This window comes from Cupressus sempervirens, chromosome 2, assembly GCF_028749045.1.
Source record: "Cupressus sempervirens isolate cs-2001-9-10 chromosome 2, ASM2874904v1, whole genome shotgun sequence".
Lineage (NCBI taxonomy): Eukaryota > Viridiplantae > Streptophyta > Pinopsida > Cupressales > Cupressaceae > Cupressus > Cupressus sempervirens.
Window position 1 is genome coordinate 240,637,494 of NC_143119.1, and position 21,423 is coordinate 240,658,916.

A 21,423-nucleotide genomic window follows, 5' to 3' on the forward strand; every position below is an offset into this window, starting at 1 on the left:
TAAAGCCCTCTAAAGTCACCTTAAGCTTAAAATCCAAATTTAATCCAATTAAAATGTTTATATGATAATTTTATGCAAGGGGATATAACTTAAACATTTTTAATTGGTTAGAAATGAGGTTGGATGTCTTTTGCCAATATCTAAATTTGACTTACCACTTATACACATAACAATACAAGTGCTAAGTGACACTATAAAATATACACTTAGCATTACAAGTGGCACATCTAATCTAAAAACACTCATTCACATTACATTCACAAAGTAAAATACTAAACGAGGCTAAGATCTCTTCATTAGATATGGCCTTGGCATTCTCAGTAGATATAAAGGTATAGTCTTGGTTCTCTATTTTACCATGGTTATTTCCTACACACTCAAACTACATATTAGTAGTCCAAAATAAATAAATCATATGCATATATAAATCCTAACTCAATTCTATATTCATAATTGAATTAAAACAAAAAACATTTCTCAATCAAATTTCAAATGCCATTTTTTTCGTTTCTAAACCATTATGCATATATAATACTAGCATAATCAAATTAAACATGATATGACCATTTTGCCACATTTCATGATTTCCAAATATATAATTCATCTAACTTTTTCATTCAAATATATTTTTTGTACTCCTTAATAAAATAACCATCCAAATACATAAATATAAATAATCATCATTTATCATCAATAAGTTCTAACATCATAATAATCACTATAACAATAAAGCATCCCATAGTATCAAATAGTTTGAATAACAGTCCAAAATAGTCCAACATATAACAAGGTCTCAAAATATAAAGTTTTTAAAATGTAAATAAACTACTATGATATGCTATGATGGGCCAGGGTGAGGCCTCACATCCTTTGCCCCTAAGCATGAACTCTAGGAACCTCCTCCTAGAGTTCATCGAAAAGATAAGGGTACTATGATCTCATTGAATCACATACTCTCATGAATCTATGGATTGGTTTGATTGACACTCTATGCCTTAATGAGTTTGGTTCTAAAGATTGCTTTCTTGACTAGAGTCCATTTCACTCTTTCTCTCCTAATTCAGAGAAAATATTGGGCTAAGATCTCATCATATTTGGGTGCAGACAGAGAGAGTAGTCATACTTTGACATGTTTTTATTTAGATAAAAGAATACGAGGTGGCAGGGTTTCTTTTGAGGAGGAGTTTGGATAATCATCCTATTTTCAACTAACATTACATTTTGTGGCTAAAGCTTCATATAAATATTTACATACTAAACTCATCTTAACCTTAATTTAATTTTTAACAATAAAATTAACACCCAAATAACACAAAAATATGAGAAACAGTTTCCTAATACCATCAATTGATCACTTGAATTGATAGATATTAACACATGTGCAATAGGTCATTGTATGATTCTAATATTTTAGTTTCATCAAATATAGTATATATACATATCGATATAGTGTATACAAAGGTGCCTCAATCATAAAGAATCACAGATTATCCTATATAGAAATTTACCAGAGAATTCCATATTGAAAAACAATACTAACGAGTGGGTCCTACATCCTCCCCCTCTTTTCCTTTCACTTGCTCTTGGGAGTCACCCAAAACAATAAGGCATACTTCTCATCCTAACCTATTATCACTTTACAAAAGTCCTTATCTATAATACACTAGGTTAATCTATAATCCTGCACTAATATTTTGTGGTGGTTTGACCTTGACTTGCAATACTCAAAAGAAGTTATCTATTCCTACTAAAATATAGGAGAGGGTGAGTAGCAATAGCTCCACTAAATTTTTTACCCCAATGCTCCACTTCCTACCTAATCATCAGGAATCCCTTTATGGTTTGGCCATTCACAAGTTACTTTGGCAACATAATTTGCAAGAAAATTCCTCATAATGAAAATAAAATAGAAGATAAAATAACCAATTAAGAAGTATAAAACAACAAAAAAATCAAGAGTGGCCATAATATAAAACTTTTAATCAAGAAAATAAGGCATGTCCTAGAGGCAAGATAGGACCATCATTAAGAAATTTTGGCTAAGTAGCCCAATATCACATTTTACATTGCTAACACAAAAGGAGGAGAAATAAATACAAAAATTGTAACAAAAAGAAGAAGAAGAAAACACTAAATCACACTGATTACATTATTTACACCATGATCACAATGCGGCCATACCAGGGTCATTGAGGAAAAGGAGGACTCCTTATGACTTGATTGGGAGTTCCATATACTCTATGAATAATATCATTATTGGTCTACAAAGTGTAAGTGAACTAATGAATCTGTAATGTTAAATTTGAAAGCTCAAAATAACCTCCACCCTTTCCCTGGTATAAATATCTTGATATGCATCATCCACAACCTAAGAGTAAATGCAGAAGGGTTGTTTTGCACTAGGAATCTCATAGTGGCAGAGAATTCTACCTCTTAACATAGTGTGAGCTTCATAAAGAAACAATTAAGGAGTTACTTACATATAGTTATAATATACACCAACACTATATCATATAATTTTCTAACATCATCATCTCATTAGAATTTGCATATTGATGCACCTATCTCCTAATCCTATGTTTTACCCTTAAAACCAATACTCACCATAATATACAATAGGGAATTCAAGCTACTAAATCTACTAGGCTTGGCATTCTTACAGATACATATACTTTAACCTAAATCTTATGACATCAAGAAGTCCAAAAAGTTTCAACTCTATTAGAGGATAGGGCCAAAAGTTATAGTCTTTGCATTGATACTACTATAAATCAAAATATCTAACTTAGGAATAGAAAAATAATGTTCTAAATAGGACTTTAAATTTTCTAATTCACCATTTCAACCTATTATTCCAAATGACTATGGTATGAAATTTATATTCAACTACCACCCTTTTTTGGCTTCTATGGGTATAAACATTGGAACTCTAACTTTTATAAGACCAAAGTTTGTCTTATTTGTTTGCTTGATTATTATTAACATTATTATTATGCTCATAATCTTATCACTTTTGTAGTTTAAAAATCATGCATACTATTTTAAATATTTAACTTATTCATTATTGATTAAGGTTAACTCTATGTATTAACTCATTATTACTCACCTTAGAATATAAGTTTCCTAATTTAATAATATTTATAAAATTATCCCGGTATTACTTATTCCCATATCATCAAGAAATAATTTCACTACCCCAATTTTAAATAATGTGGATATTAACACTTCTTTTGTTCATAATGACATTGTTGAGAATGTATATTAACCATAATTAATTAACCTTTCTATTCATATTCTATACCATTAAAACATAAATTAATTATACTATCATTTTTTTACCACCTCATCTATGATTTCTCAAGTTATTACTTTAAAAATCATTATGAAATCAACAATCATGTGTGTGTATCTTTTTACATTTATAGTAAACTCTCCCACTTCTAATCAAATCAAATTATTCACTATATAAAAATAAGGAGTAATATTTTATAATTATATATATAGTAAATAATTATTATAAGAGCACTTTCCACTTCCAATTTCTTTGAAATCCTATTTAGAATAATTATAATCTATTTTATAGGAGCTAAAATAAGAAGAACCAAATTTGTTTCCAAGAATGAATAATAACTCCACTGCATTTTCATTTTTATAGGAGGATAAATAGGAGATAAAATCTATGATAAAGCATCCATCTATATATAATTATTATAAGAGCACTTTCCACTTCCAATTTCTTTAAAATCCTATTTAGAATAATTATAATCTATTTGTTTCCAAAAAGAAATAAGAAGAACCAAATTTTTTTCCAAGAAGGAATAATACCTCCACGGCATGTTCATTTTTATAGGAGGATAAATAGGAGATAAAATCTATGATAACACACACACACACACACACCTACCTTTGGGTAAGAAAAAATGTCTTATTAATAAATAGAGGGACATATAGATTATGAATATTTTGCTACTCATTCTAATGTTGTAATGCATATTTGCTTCATTATTATATTATAATATATATATTAAGTTCACTATTATATTTTAATATATAAATTATTTATTTAATTGTAAGTTAATTAGTTTAATTCAATTTTATATTTGATTTACTAGAAAGATATTATGTCAGGCTAAATACAATACATCTTCAACTGAAGTTGAGTAGCATAATTTTTTTCTTTTTTCTTTTTGACTCATTCTATTCCATGTTTATGTTATGATTCACTAAAATGGTTAAGAGTACTCTAGTTAGTCAAAGTTATAAAAGATTTCATAAGATTATTTGTATGTGTTAAGAAAATTTGAACCTAAGACCTCCCACATGAGAGACTCACAAGTTACCATTGTGTTGTAGGCTCTTGCTTATAAAATATATACTGTTACACATATACTTAATATTTAATAATATTAAATCTAAATAAATAAATATATTATATAATAAATAAAAATTAAATATTTATTAAAAACAAAAATAATTAAACTAAAAGTATATATCGTTACCTAACTTGTCATGCACACTCTACTTCCAAGAAGAGAGGCAACAACGATGAACACCCACCCATGGGCTTGCCATTATAGCGGCTACTATGGGACTAGTGGGGTTGACCTTGGTCCCCTAAAAACAATTCTTTGATTTAGTTTTTAAGTGATTTCCATTTTTTGCATTTCATGGCTTGAGCACTAGAGACCAAGGCTATGCATGTCATAGGTGGGGTATTAAATTTTTATTTTTTTTATTTTTTAAAGTTGTTATTAACTTAGTTTTCTAAACAAGAATATACTAGTAGTTGCACACTTTTGTGCTTGCAATGATAAGCCGATAAGTGCTCGATAATAAAATATTAATAATATTTTTAAATATAATCTTATGTGAACAAATTAGATTATTAATAATTTTTAATTTAAATAACATAGTATTTACTAAAATATTTTAAATAGATTAATAAATATTATTTATTTAAATTCAATTTATCAAATATGAAAAAATTATTTTAAAAACTCCCATAAAAAATCTATTATGAAAAATTAATAAGAGAAATATAAAAAATAATATGAAAAAAGGACGAGGTGAAGGCAGTGGCTAAAAACATGCGATTCTGGCGGACTGGGCATTGGACCTGATCAAGGCTACTTAGTTGGTTCTTTGTTGTCTCGTTTGCTATCTTTTTGCTATCTTTTTCAATAGATCTCTTTATGACCTCTTTTTTGTTCTCCTTGGAGGTCTATTTCGTGTTTTCTCTTAACTGCTATCTTGGTTTCTAGCTAAACTTTATGTATCTTGTAAAAAAGTTTCAAGTCCTTTAAAACTTGCTTTTACTTAATCAAAACATTGAAATGTCTCTTCAAATATTACAATCACAATTGGACAAATCAAAATTACATAAATGAAGATCTACATGTGATCTTTTACAATATAGCATTTTTATAAATATTCATAATAAATCTTCTTGAAATCTCTAATAGAAAATAAAAATCTTTCAAGATTTTATTCAATACAAATCCATTAAGAAACTTGTATAAAACAACACTGAAAACCATGGAGAGCTCACCTCCCAACCTAGGTCTCTATGAGACCACCCACCAAGCTTGGAGAACTAAGACCATCTAGGTAACAATCAAGCACAAACACATAAAATAATAATTACATGATACAACATTTAACACCATTTTTGAGCTTGCACAACAAGTTACCATAGCAACCAATAGAATGGTGAAGGTGTGCCTAGAACCCTAAGGAGAGGCCAAATACATACAACCAAATTTTCTTTTACAAGGCATACAAAATAAATACCAACTCTCACAAAAATTCTCTCCTTATCACCCCCAAAGTGCATAACAATAAACTGACACATGCAACCCATACTACATGTGTAACCCTCTTCCTTCCAGGGAAGAGATTCTACACTCAAGGGAAAGGCCCAACTAACCCCTTCACTCGAAGGCCACTTCTTCCCTCCTATGGGTGAGTGATGTCCTTCTACACCCATAACATCATACCCTCAAAATCAAAGAGAAAGAAAAAAAAGGAAAAATAATAGAAATTCATTCACACCCAACAATACAACATGGACAATACACATATGCATTTGTAGCCAAATTTACATAACTTTTATTCAATAAAATGATACAATACATAATTTTTGAAACATGGAAAAAGCTCCAACCTTTCTCCAAGCTATGGAAAATGAACCAATTTGAGAAGAGCCCTCTATCCTTCCTTGATCAAATCTCCAAAAAAATAGAAAATCTCTAAAAGTAGAGAGTGGGTGAATGAATCTCCTATTTTCAAAAATTTCCTTTGATAAGGAAAAACTCAACTCCTTTTTTCTCCATTATGAAATAGAAAAAAACTCCTTAACTCCACCTAAGTTTTCTTATTTGATTAGAACTCCAACTCACTAAAGAAGGCGAGAAGATGGGTAAGATTTCTTCCATTTTCGTAATACTTGAAAAATCAGATTTTAAAAGGGTTAGAAAAGTGATTCAAACTAAATTAAAGTCAAAATTAAAGCCCTAAGATATAGTACTAATGTGTTGGTAACTTAATTTTACCAAAAGAACACCCAATGACCCTAATAAAGCCCTCTAAAGTCACCTTAAACTTAAAATCCGAATTTAATCTAATTAAAGCCTTTCATATGATAATTTTATGCAAGAGGATATAACTTAAACATTTCTAATTGGTTAGAAATGAGGTTGGATGTATTTTGCCAATATCTAAATCTGACTTGCCACTTATACACATAATAATACAAGTGTCAAGTGGCACTATAAAATATACACTTAACATTGCAAGTGGCAAATCTAATCTAAAAACACTCATTCACATTACATTTGCAAAGTGAAATACTAAACAACGAGGCTAAGATCTCTTCATTAGATATAGCCTTGGCATTCTCAATAGATACAAAGGTATAGTCTTGGTTCTCTATTTTACCATGGTTATTTCCTATACACTCAAACTGCATATCAATAGTCCAAGATAAATAAATCATATGCATATATAAATCCTAACTCAATTCTATATTCATAATTGAATCAAAACAAAAAAACATTTCTCAATCGAATTTCAAATACCTATTTTTTTGTTTCTAAATCATTGTGCATATATAATACTATCATAATCAAATTAAACATGATGACCATTTTGCCACATTTCACGATTTCCAAATATATATAATCTATCTAACCTTTGCATTCAAATATATTTTCATACTCAATAAAATTACGATCCAAATACATAAATATAAATAATCACCATGTATCATTAATAAGTTCTAACATCATAATAAGTACTCTAAAAATAAAGCATCCCATAGTATCAAATAGTCCAATATATAACAAGGTCTCAAAATATACAATTTTTAAAATGTAAATAATTGCTATGATGGGCCAAGGTGAGACCTCACACAATGCAAACACCCTCCATTGGTGGAAGTAGCTACTTCTTGGCATTAATTGATGATTACTCAAGGAAAACATGGTTCTACTTTCTAAAACATAAGGATGAAATGTTTGATTACTTCTATCAATTCAAGGCTCTTGTTGAAAAGAAAAGTGGTCATTACATCAAAGCATTGAGAGCATATAGAGATGGTGAATATGTCTCAATTAATTTTCTAAATTTTTACAAAGAACATGAAATTCACAAGCAATTCACAACTAGATATACACCTCAACAAAATGAAATAGTTGCAAGGGAAAATAGACCAATAATGGAAATTGCTAGAAGCGTAACGGAAGCAAAACATTTGTCAAATGAGTATTGGGTTGAAGTTTTATCATGTATAGCCTATATACTGAATATAGATTTCCAACCAAGAGTGTGAAAAATATGATTCCTGAGGAAGCATGGAGTGGAAGAAAATATAGTGTTTCATATGAGAGTATTTGGATGTGTCGAATATGCACATGTTCCAGATGAGTTGAGAAGAAAATTGGATAACAAAGGAGAAAAATGTATATTTTTTGGTTATAGTGATGAATCAAAGATATACTATACAATCTATACAATCCATTCAACAAAAATTTTATAATCAATAGAGATGTGCAATTTGTAGAAGATGAAGCATGGGATGGAACCTTGCATAAGACAATTAATGTAGTAGCCAACACAAGAAGAAGATGAAGATTTTTCATTAGCACACACTTCAAATGTGACTCCTCCTACACCCATCCAAGGTCAATTGTTGTGTCAAAGGACACCATCATCAAGTATTAGGACATCCCCATGGTCACAAGAAATTATACCATTAAATATGCAAAAAACACTATCTTCAATTGGGACTCTTAGTGCTGATCCATCAAGTCCACAATCTACAAATTTAAGTGACTTGCCAAAACCCACACTAGCAAGCTTAAGGAAATAAAAAAAATAGATGTTTGAGAGATATTTATGAGAAACATAATAGTGAAAGTTGTGTAGATCAGAATTCTCTCTTTGCCTCATATTCGTATTGTTGGAAATACAAATGGGAAATGTATACTTCTAAAGGGGGGGGGGGGGGGGGGAATCAGAAGTACTAATCTCTAACAAATAAAACCTTTAACTTTAAAATAATGCATGCATAAACATATTGAAATAACAATGTAAAGTAAATGTGTCCACATAAACACTTGACACCAGATGTGATTACCTAGAAACCCACCAATGAGAAGGTAAAACTAGGGTGTGGATGATAACCACAATTCTTCACTATTGTAGCAATAAAGTTCACCTATTAAGGTTACATAATTTGACCATTCTCATGATCTGCCCTATGAAAGGCCTGCCATGTTAAAGGCTTACAAGGGACTGTTAGATCCCACCCTGTTAAAAGTGTGCCTGGCTAAAGTACTTTAGAACACTCACTTGGAATGTCACCCTATTAAAGGATTTCACTATGACTATTAAATCAACCTTAATACGAAGGATTTCATCCTATTGATATAGTTGTTAGAAAATATAGTAGATTGTTCGATCTGATATACTTACAATTTGGTATTGTTAATTTTAGATCCCAATTCAGTCCATCTTGATCCTTTCTGATCTAATATGAAATTGTTGTATCCTCGATCCTCTATTCTACTAATTGATTCTACAATTATGTCCTTCTTCTAAGTCACCTTGAATACCTTCTTATCAATTCACCTCTTTTTCCTCCTTTTATTCTTCACTTGCATGCATCTCATTCATACTCTTATCTCATACTAAATTATGGGGCTTCGTCTCCCTTTAAAAAGACTTTGGTGGCTTAGGGTTAGGTATGAATCTATGATTGAGATTCATTCATTTTTCCCACTCAATTCCTTCCATTTTTCTGATTGGTTACATGTTGATCACATAGAGAATCCAAATATATTTGATCTTATCTTCAAAGCTTTGAGATCTATCCATAAGTCAGATAAAAAATGGTTTATATAGTTGTTTGTGCAATCATAAAAAACTAGGTCCATTCTGTGTTACTCAACACTTGATAATATTGATGCTCGACACTTACTATAATTTTGTCTTGCTCAACACTTGAAATTTCTTGGCACTGTCTATTTTCTTGGCACTTGATTGACTCAGCATCTATACATATTATACTCAGCATATGTTACTAGCTTAGCATAAACTTAGTAAATATCTTAAGTGTGTTGACACTCAATTGTCAAAACCAATCTGAGATCAACAATCTCCCCCTTTGACATGAGTGACAAAAACACTTAAGTATACATGATGAATCTAATCTCCTCGAGTATAATGTACATCCAATTTGACATATATACAAAACTTCAAAATTTTCAAAATTTTGTAATGGACTATATACCTCAAAATTTTGATCAAAATTTTTGTAACTTTCCCTAAGTTAATGTGTCTTTTCTGTATCCAAAATCTCTTTGAGTAGATTTGCGTCTTGTTGATACTCTTTTTCTTCAATCATCTGATACTCTTTGTTTGATATGTGACCTATTTTTTCTTTTCTACTATCTACTTCCCCTTTGTTTGCTCTTCTCTCTATTTACTTTATCTCCCCTTTCACATGTCCTTGCATATTTGTCTCCCCCTTGCTTTTATCTCCATCTTTTATCTCCCCCTTTTTGACACTTATGTCAAAATATCTATACACTGAGTGTGTATTTATCTAGAAAGTTCTTGTTCACATCCATTACAATATTGAGAGTAGCATCCCAATTGTCTATTACAACATCTAAGGATTTGATTTGGATGGCTATCTCTAGTGCAAGGTGAACTAAGCTATCTAAAGTTGAAAGATTAGGATCTTTCTTTAGCGCTACTTTTGCATAGGCTAGTTCCTTCTATAGTATTTCCATGTGAGGGGTCAAGGGAGCTTGAATGTGGACTAGCTTGGCTCTTGTGTTAGCCTCTTCTGCTATTAATACAACTAGTTCCTTTTGTGTGTGAAGCACTATATGGAAATGCTTCTCACCCTAAGTTGGATTTTGAGGTAGTTGAGTACTTGAAATCTTCAAATTTCTTTCTAGACTCAAAATCTCATGGCTTCTCTCTTGTGTGAAGAGTGTGAGGTCACACAATTTTGTGTACAATGAGAGTATATTCTCAAGTACCTTCTTCACTTTTTCAATCTTTGTAGCCAATTTCACTCGTGATTGTGCTATTCCACTGGATATCTTCTCATTTAATTTTCCTTGAAACTTCTTTTCAAACCATTCCATGAGTTTTACATTGGTTTCTTGGTCTTCATTTGTCGCCTATTCAACAATTTCTGATAATTGTTCCAATACAGGCTTGGTTTCATTAGGTGTTTGCAAGGTGAAGGCATCTAAAAAGATGTATTTTATCTCATGAAGTGCTTTCCTTTTCTTATGCTCCTTCCCAAGTATTTCTTGATTCTTCTTTCTTTCTAATGCCTCTTGCATGATAGTGATCTATTCCAAGTTCATGGTTGCATAGTCATATTTTGGTAAAACTATTTATTCATCTAGTGTTGGGTCTCCATAGTGAAGTACCCTTGCAACCTTTGTTGAGCTTGAGCCTAGTGTGGAAATTTGAAGTGGCATTGCATCAATGCTTGGCTCCTAAAGGACTTTGGTAGGAGAGCCAATTGTTGGTAAATTAACTAATGTTTGTGTGGCTTCTTCCTCCTTTTCCTTTGGTATGTCCTTATCTTCTTCTAATCCTCCTTGATCAATCACAATTATTTGTGGTGCACCTTGTGTTTGTGTAGTAGGTACAGAAGCATCTATCTATTTTTCTTATTCCTTTGTGGGCTCCTCTACAATATGAGTCTATTGTTCAATCATAACAACTTTGACTGTGGTGTCAACCTTTGCTGATGTATTCTCTAATGTTTGCACTAGAGATTGACCACTAGTAGCTACAGGGATGAAAAATGGTGGTTCTCGTGTATTCACCTTATCCCTAGTTATGTTAGCTATTTCTTTCTATAACTCATCCACACTAACCAACACTGAATTATCACACAATTTAGCCTATAGTGTGGATTGGTCAAGGATCTTCTTTAGATCCTCTGTAGTTAGTGGATTAATGTTTTGAGCTGATTTATTAGAAACATCTTTAACTTTTATTGTGTTTGCAGGTGTGTTTGTGTCATATGGAGGGCTTAATGGTGACAATTATGTGTCTTGCACACTTTGTTCTATTTGCTACTCCTCAACTATTGCCATTTCATCCTTTCTCTATTATGCCTCCTCCACTATGTTATCTCCTTTTTCTTTCTTAGTTTCTCCTTCCTTATCATTATCCTCATCATCTCCATTTTTCCTTCCCTCAAAGGGATCCTCTTCTCCTTCCTTGACAGTAGTCAAGCCATATATCAACTTCCACATTTGAGTGGATTTTAAAGGATTAGAGAAAGATTCTATATGACATCTTCAATATTATTTTGGAGGATGCTAAATGTCTTGTACTTGGGTGTAAATTTGCTAACATGTTTCTTGTTTGCCTTTGTGATTTTCCCTTTTGACAAATTTGGCATCACTTGTGCCGATGTAGATTCTCTTATTTTCTTCTCCATATTTAGGCAATAGTGCCATTTATTCTCAACAATTGAATATAAATCTTTGGGCATTGTGTTGTCAAATTCAAGAGGGGTATTCTTGAATTTTTCCATCATGGCATACACTGATTCTTCTAACTTATTCTGATATTCTCTAATCAATTTATTAAATTCAATATTTTTAAAACCAGTTAAGTCTACATTATCCCTAACATTATCACAAATGTTTTTAATATCAAACTTGGGAGCATGACATACCACTTTGAATTGGCTTGTGTCTTTTGACTCGGTCCTTTCATCATCTAATTCTGGTTGTGCAACATATTTTCTCCTTAGTTTCTTCTGCACAGGACCTTATTGTTCAGTAGCCTTCTTCTTTTCCTTTACTTGCCCCTTTGCCTTTTGAGTGGTGACGCTTGATTTGGCTCTTGTAGCTAGAGCAGTAGGCTTTGTAGGGCTCAATTTTGCAATTTTCTTTCCCTTTGGATGAGTTGTAGGTTGTGTCTTAGCCTTTCTCTTCTCATGTTCTTGTTTGGTTGGTGCTTCCTCAGCTTGTTCCTCCTTGACACCTTCTTCTTCTTCTACATCTTCACCCATGCCATGGGTTAGGGTAAGAGGTTCTTGACCTTGCTTTTCTTCTTCCTCTTCCTCTTAATCATCATCTTCATCATTGCCTTTGGCTCCTTCACCAAACTTGGTTTTCAACTTCCTCACCATTTTATGTTTCTTTTTTAGAGTTGAGGCTATTTTCAACTCCATCTCAACTTTAGATTTCACAACATCATAGTTACCAAAAATTTTAGCTGACTTGTCAACTTCTTTTGCAAGAAGTGCAGTGATGGTAGCCAAAGCTTCATCTATGTTGATTTCATAACCCAAAAGCCTCAGCCATTTGACTCTAGGTACTGTAGCCTAGATGAAGGTGTAGTCAATATATACCAAGAAACAAATATCATTGTAGTATTTCTCCACTAGGGAAATAGGAATTCTTAGCCTTTGTTTCATTAACTTCTAGAAATCTTCAAACTAACTAGTCATCACAGACTCAAAATTGTCTCCCATTTATTTAGTGTACTCATTTATTTGTAGAGCCATAGACCTATTGGTCTTCCATCCTATTCTACCAAAAGAGGGGAATTGATTTTGAACATAGAAAAATATGCATATATATATGGAACCAAACTTACATTGATCACTTTTAGTCTTCCTTATTGCTCCTAAGTTTTCCATTATTTGCGGCAACTATAGTTCTACAAGATCATAAGTATGATCTTTCTTCACAATCTTATAACCTACATCAATTGCTATACAAGGAACACTATTTAGTTAGCTTTACTAATAGAATTTTTGTGATATGACCCTCACTACAAATTCAAGAAGTGGATCTTTGATAGTATCAATTGTCATTCCTCTCTTGTTCCGCTTTGCCAGTGTATTTCACTCTATCACCTCTTTAGAGTCACTTCTTAGGGTCTTGGGCCGATCTAGGGTTGGGTATCCTCTAACCCTATGTACTATTCTCTTTGAAATTTTGATGGGTCCACCTTCTAGCCATAAACATCCATCATGGATTCTGCTTAAGACAATTCTAATCCATTCAGTTTTGAAGATAGTAGGGAAATCTAGGGCACAAGTTAGTCCCTTTCTTTCTACAATTTTGAACTCTTTCTTCAACACTCCATTTTCACATAATTTATCATATGCTTGATGTATTTCCATGTCTCCAATTTCTTTGACCTTGTAGTTATAAAATTTCCTTACATCTTGTACCATTATGACCTTGGGTGGAATAACAAATAATGCACCTGCTAGGTCATTTTTGTATGTAACCTTTGGTATGGCTCTAAAATCTAGTTGCTTTACCTCATTACTGACTAGTAGAGCTTCAAATGGTTCCTTATCCTTTGGATTCTTAGAACTAGAGGCCATATTTTCAAACTAGGGTTTCAAAAAAATGAAACTATGTAACTTGGGAGGTGAAGAATACATTTAGATTGATGAAATGATGCTTAATCATTGCTAGAATCCATGCAAATACTTTGCTCTTGCTCAAAAATCACTTCTTTGCTCTACTCGCTCTTGCTCTATGTTTGTAATGATGAAAAATGAGCAAAAATCTACCTTATACCCTTTCAAAACATCACATTTAACGCATGGTACATGTATAGCTATAAACTGAAGGGAAATGAGAGCATCCTAGAAATTCATCTAAGATCAGTATGCACATCCTGTATGCAATAGTTCCTTGTACAACATCTGATCAACAAATACAAGTGCATACTACTATGCCATAAAAGCGGAAACATACATAGTTGATTTTCCACAATTAAAACCTTAAAGGTAAGTGATTGCAATTTACCTATCTAAACAAAATTCAGCAGCATTACGACAGACAGATTATTACTCTATAATCATAGAACTAGAAGAATGAGACATAATAGAGAACACAGATATACGTGAGAAAAACCTTTCCAGGTAAAAAACCCCACCCTCCAAACCATCAAGCTAATGTATTATTCAGTAACAAGTTACAATACATTTTTAGCCTTCACGTGGAGGTTTACATCTTGCTCCATTCTAGAGAAAATCTGGCAGCATAACCCTGTGCAAATATCTTCTCATCTCACTCTTCCACTCTATTGCATTACAACATGCAATACTCATTTTATGAACATCTTAAGACCCAAAAACATGCTCACAAAGGAGTTGGGCATTTTTCATGGCTCAACCACCAAGAAACATGCACAATGCCACATGTACATCCAATACCAAGAAAAGGGCATCCATCCCTTGAATAGGCAATGACAGCTTGTCATAGAATCCACCAAAAATAGCAGTCATAAGAGAAGTGTAAGGGAATATGTCATACCAACCTATTTTTGGCATATTCTCTTACACACACCAACCACTCATTCTTAAGCGCCCAAATAGGCCTCATGTCATAAGATGCTCTTACACCTGTCATAGCTCATTCCTTAAATAACTCTTACACATCATAGGGAACCGTCATAACCATTTCAGCCATGATCTCCTTCACACACTTCAAGATGCTGACACATGTAACTGATCAACATGCCAACTAGACATGCACACTCACATTTACATATTATTTGCAAAAATACATTTTACAAAACAAATAATAATAAGAATAGGAATTATACAAGGTTGAGACACCTTATTCCTAACATTCTCCCACTTGTCAAACACCTTGTAAGAGCAACAAGAACATAACTGGAACTAACTGCTATAGGTCGAAAGGCCCATAGACTCCGAACACCATCTAAACTTCTCAGTGCCCACTGGTTTCATTAATGCATTTGAAACATTCTTCACAGTATGTACCTTCTCCAAATTTACCTTTCCATCTTCCACCATATCTCTCACAAAGTGAAACTGCACATCAATGTGCTTTGTTCTGGCATGGAAAGTTGGATTCTTCGCAAGGCAAATAGCACTCTGACTGTCACACCAAATAGTAATCTGTTCTGCATCAACACCAACATCAGAACACAATCTCTTAAGCCAAATGGCTTCCTTACAAGCATGAGTAGCAGCCATGTACTTTACTTCTATAGTGGACAAAGCAACCATAGGTTGTCGCTTACTCATCCAACTGATGGCACCACCAAACATAGTGAACACATAACCACTAGTGGATCTCCTACGGTCAATATCACCTGTCCAATTTGAATCCACAAACCCATGAATACAAACTGAATGCAAAGATCCAGAAGAGTTACCATGATAACATATGGAGTAATCTGATGTACCCCTCAAATATCTGAATACTCGCTTAACTGCATCCCAATGTACCCGTCCAGGATTAGCCATAAACCGACTCAAGACTCCCACTGCTTGGGCAATGTATGGTCTAGTACAGACCATAGCATACATAAGACTGCCACCACTCGACTGTGCTCATGAGCTACACAGAAGCATCAGAAATATCAACTTCTTAGCCCAACAAAACTGTGAAGTCATCCTCCAAAAAACAAGATAAAACATCAGCCAGAACAATAACCAAATTGATTTGTGCAATCCAACTGATAAACCCACGAGATTGAAAATAGCATCCACAGTAAATGCTAACTCATCCAATCACCCATACCTCAAAGGTATCAAACACCAAAAAACTCATGCCAGCAACATAACCAACCCATAAACTGCAACCTCAAGCTCTATGTGCAAACCAGTCGATGAAGACCAAACACATAAAAGAACTCCCACTGCATGGATAATGTTGAATCTAAAAAATCAAAAACATACTGAGTCTACTGATAAGAACACAAAGAAAGTGAAACCATGTAGTACTAAGGACCATCCACAAAGATATGCAAATCTTGTAGCAAAAACACTGCAAGAAACATCTCTCATCCAGTCTCCACAAATCTCCTATGTTCTCCACATCCAACAAAGACAAGAGATAAAGGAACTAGTTTGTCATCACCAAAAAATAATGAAGTACAAGTGATAACAATTGACCACAAAAGAGTGACCACATAGCTCCAACAAATCTCAAAAAAAATGTTATGTGAACCCAAACATTCAAGAAGATAACCAAGACCAAGAAAGAAGCTACAAAGCATAAGCATGTAGCATGTCCTTCTACAAACACTTCTAAGTTTCAACTATGCCATGTATGATCTCCTTCACAACCCCAATAGAAAAGCCACAACAACATCCAAAACCGTTCAACCTCAAGAGATCAAACATAATATGATATCACGAATCTATATGGATGTAAGCCTCTCAAAGAAGATCAAACAACTCCATTTCCCATTTCAAGAAATCAGCCCACTACCATCTCCTATTGTCATCATAAACGAAATTACACCTCAAGGAGATAATCATGTTATCCATCTCTCACAATGAATCCTCCATAACCATCTAATTGCAGCTCAAGATCCATGAATATGAAAGAAAAGATAAATCACCTGAAAGTAACATTGGGCAATACCTCTCAAGTGATAAACTGCCAAGTAGACCAAGAGCGGGGAATGAGAATGCTCCTCCAAGATATGCAAGTCACCCTATGAATTATCAAAGAACAATCTCCTCATAGGTCTCTATTGAACTCATGTCCAACAAAGGTGTAGGCTCCTCGAACTTTCTGCTAAAATCTCATCAAGAGTATACATCTCAACATGTCTCTCATCTCAAGAGAACTCTACCCTCACCTAAGTCTCCAAGTATCCACAAGCACCTGTAATCAATCACTTCATGCAAAACTCCACTGCAACATAGCACTATCATGAAGTATCAAGCAAATGATCAAAGTACTCAATACCAAGAAACCAAAACAAGATCAATGTCAAAGCTCCAACCATGGAATCAGGAACATAATCATGACATCATGATCTAAACCATCTCCTCCAAAGAGATAACATGCTTCATGTGATCATATCAAATAACTATATCATGTCACAACTCTAAACTAGTAATAAAGAGAGAACCATGACATAAAAGCCACCATGATAACATATCAAATAAAAGAATAAACAACATATTTACCAAGGACCCCTTGAATCCTAAAGATGTCAACATCTCCAATCACATGAAGATACCATCTCCAACTAGTGAACCAACAAATATGAAAGACCCTTCTGCAGCAACAGGATCTAAGGCATCCTCCAACATCTGCAACACTAAAGAAGATCATCCACCACCATATGATGGAAAAAATACAGCCATTGCTAAAGCTCCCACTGAAGCGTGATACCAAGCTCTCCAAGCATATGACACACCATCCTCCAAAATTGAAAAACATCCAGGTCCACACATCACACTAGGTGAAACCAAGATCTCCACACTAAGGAAATTCACCATGCTTTAGGACTCCATAACTGACTATCCAAGTACTCAAATATCATCCATCCTCTCATCTCAAAGCAACCACACAAATGCACAAGTGCCCACAAACAAGGCCAGCTAACAAGTCTGCACCAACACCGAATCAAATCTAGTGGATATAGACAGTCCACATCCAAGTTATCCCACTGCAATTAAATGGGCGGCCTACCCACCTAACTGCATAACTTGTAGATCCAATCATTACAACATGCAAACCGACTATCACATTAGTGACATATACAAATTAGATCAAAGAGAATAATCATGTAGACAACATGACTCAAACATCAGATCAAGCACAAATCTGATTTGCCAATTATGTCCACATCAAACACCATAGTCCAGGAATCCAACAAAGCATCACCATAGAAATGATGAGTGACTGATCACGTACCAAAATCTCTATGCAGAGAAAGAAAAACACCTCCTCTCACCATGCACAAAGAATGCATGCATGTAGAACTGTAACTCTCATCTGGTACCACTCTAAAGGAACAAGATTCCAGAATATAGCTCTTCAGTAGATCTAAAAAAAACCACAAGCTTTCTATTTCAACATGCAAAACTTGCAAAAACATTGTGTTTAAGAACACCCATGCACATCCACACCCACTTCTCATCTGGAAGACTCAAAGTTTGAAAAAAAATACCAAACAACTGAACCTAGAATAATGGATTATCATAGATGAACATCACCATAGATTTTTTTTAGGAAAATCTATAAACCCCTCGAATCCAATGAACAAGAATCCAAGCCATGCATGTATAAACATCCAAGAGGAAAACATAGTACTGGAACTTTAGGCCCACTTGTAGACCAATCCCACAACCACTACTAGTACATGCATCTGAGAGAGAGAGAGAGGTTATCCAAAAGTTTTCAGATCATCCAATGATCAACTCCATAGCCTCTATGCATTCCAGGTAACAAAAGGGACACCTTCAAATACCCATGCATCAAGAGTTATTCGTTGTCAACCAAGAGCTCCAGATCAATGTCATTTCAACAAGACCAGCTCTATTTTCTCTGTCTTTACCATCCTTCAAGAAATGTCTGTTGTCTCCTGAAAGAATAAATCAACTGCAAGACTTCCACTCATCAAAGGATTAATTATCAGTCAATTTCTTCAAAACAAACTTCTTCAAGCTCTGCAAGCGAAGAAATCTTAATAGAAGAAATACCCTGAACCAAAAAACTTTGTGAATCCTCCCATGCAAACAACATGCAATTCACAAAAATGGGCTCTGATACCAATTGAAGGGAAATGAGAGCATCCCAGAAATTCATCTGAGATCAATATGCACATCCTGTATGCAATAGTTCCTTGTACAACATCTAATCAGCAAATACAAGTGCATACTACTATGCCATAAAAGCGGAAACATACATAGTTGATTTCCCACAATTAAAACCTTAAAGGAAAGTGATTGCAATTTACCGATCTAAACAAAATTCAGCAGCATTATGACATACAGATTATTACTCTACAATCATAGAACTAGAAGAATGAGACATAATAGAGAACACAGATATACGTGGGGAAAACCTTTTTAGGTAAAAAACCCCACCCTCCAAACCATCAAGCTAATGTATTATTCAGTAACAAGTTACAATACATTTTCAGCCTTCACATGGAGATTTACATCTTGCTCCATTCTAGAGAAAATCTGGCAGCATAACCCTGTGCAAATATCTTCTCATCTCACTCTTCCACTCTATTGCATTACAACATGCAATACTCATTTTATGAACATCTTAAGACCCAACAACATGCTCACAAAGGAGTTGGGCATTTTTCATGGCTCAACCACCAAGAAACATGCACAATGCCACATGTACATCCAATACCAAGAAAAGGGTGTCCATCCCTTGAATAGGCAATGACAGCTTGTCATAGAATCTGCCAAAAATAGCAGTCACAAGAGAAGTGTAAGGGAATCCGTCATACCAACCTATTTTTGGCATATTCTCTTACACACACCAACCACTCATTCTTGGGCACCCAAATAGGCCTCATGTCATAAAATACTCTTACACCTGTCATAGCTCATTCCTTAAATAGCTCTTACGCGTCATAGGAATCTATCATAACCATTTCAGCCATGATCTCCTTCACACACTTCAAGATGCTGACACATGTAAGTGATCAACATGCCAACTAGACATGTACACTCACATTTACATATTATTTGCAAAAATACATTTTACAAAACAAATAATAATAAGAATAGGAATTATACAAGGTTGAGACACCTTATTCCTAACATAAACTAAGCTTCTATGCAATTTCTATTTCACTCGGCATGCATTAGTTTTTCCATCACTCAACAACTACTACTCATTTGGCTAAAACTGGCTTTGGTTGATAGCTCAGCACACACTAGAATTTACTCAACAATTGAAGACGATTTTTCACACTTTGTAGTAAGATGAAAACTTAAAGATTTAACCTTGGTTTTTCCTTGTTGACTTGCATCTTTATTCATGCTAATACATCTTTTTTAGCACTAGCTTATCTTGGAACTAATGTATGCTAAAGCAATTCAAATATCAACCCCACATACCTCATTTTTCTTAGTTTGATGAGATGTGACCACTTGACCTATCCAGTGAAGTGATCTCTTCATTTGATGTGTTGCATCCATCTTTCTTCCTTCATGTTTTGGTCATCCCTCCTCTGATGTTTTCAACATCTACCTTGCCTTTTCCTTTGTTGAACTCTGAATTAGGTGTCTTTATTCTTGTTGGGAAATGCTTGCTAATATGACCAGTCTTCAAACAACTAAAGCATGTGGTTTGACTCAACCATCTATTGTAGTTACCTCTGAAGTGTGTTCTTATGTAAGTCTTAGGAATGTGTCCATACTCTTGACAATAATGATAGCTATGTCTTGTATTGTAATCCCAGTTATAGGAATTTTCATAGTTTCTTCCCTTTGTTGACTTATTTGATGACCATGTGGACTTGGATCTACATTCAAAGGCTCTGTGTCCAAACTTCTGACAATTGTTGCAGCGTCCTTTAAATTTTGGTGCATGCATGGTTCTAGTTTTGCATTCATGTGCCTAATGAACTTGTTTGTTGCACTTGTGACAATGAGTCATGTTCTTTGGATTAGCATTCTAACTAGCATTCTTGCTCCTGCAAACATTAGTTGTATGTCCTTTCTTTCCACAATGATGACAAGTAGGTTTATAATTCTTAACTTTATCATTTCTTTCCTTGTTAGCTTTGGATGATTCTCCTTCTTCAGTGCTTGTGTAACCCAATCCTGATGTGTCTTTATTGGATCTAGGGGATCTTAGTAGTTGCTCAAAATACTTGATGGATTCATTGGCTTGTTGAAACTTTCAGCAAACTCCTTTTCTCTTTTCAGGTCATTCTGTCATTGTTCATTCTTCAACTTCAATGTAGTTATCTCAATGTCCTTGATGTTCAACTCATGATGAGCATTCATCATTTGGCTTAGGGTCTCCAATTGCATGTTTGAGATCCTAGATAGCTTTGTTGACTTCTCTTCCAATCTGTTTGCCAGAATTCTTTTGTCTTCTTCAATCATGGCCTTGTCTTTTGTAGATTTCTTCTTTTGCTTAGTCACCTCACATAGAA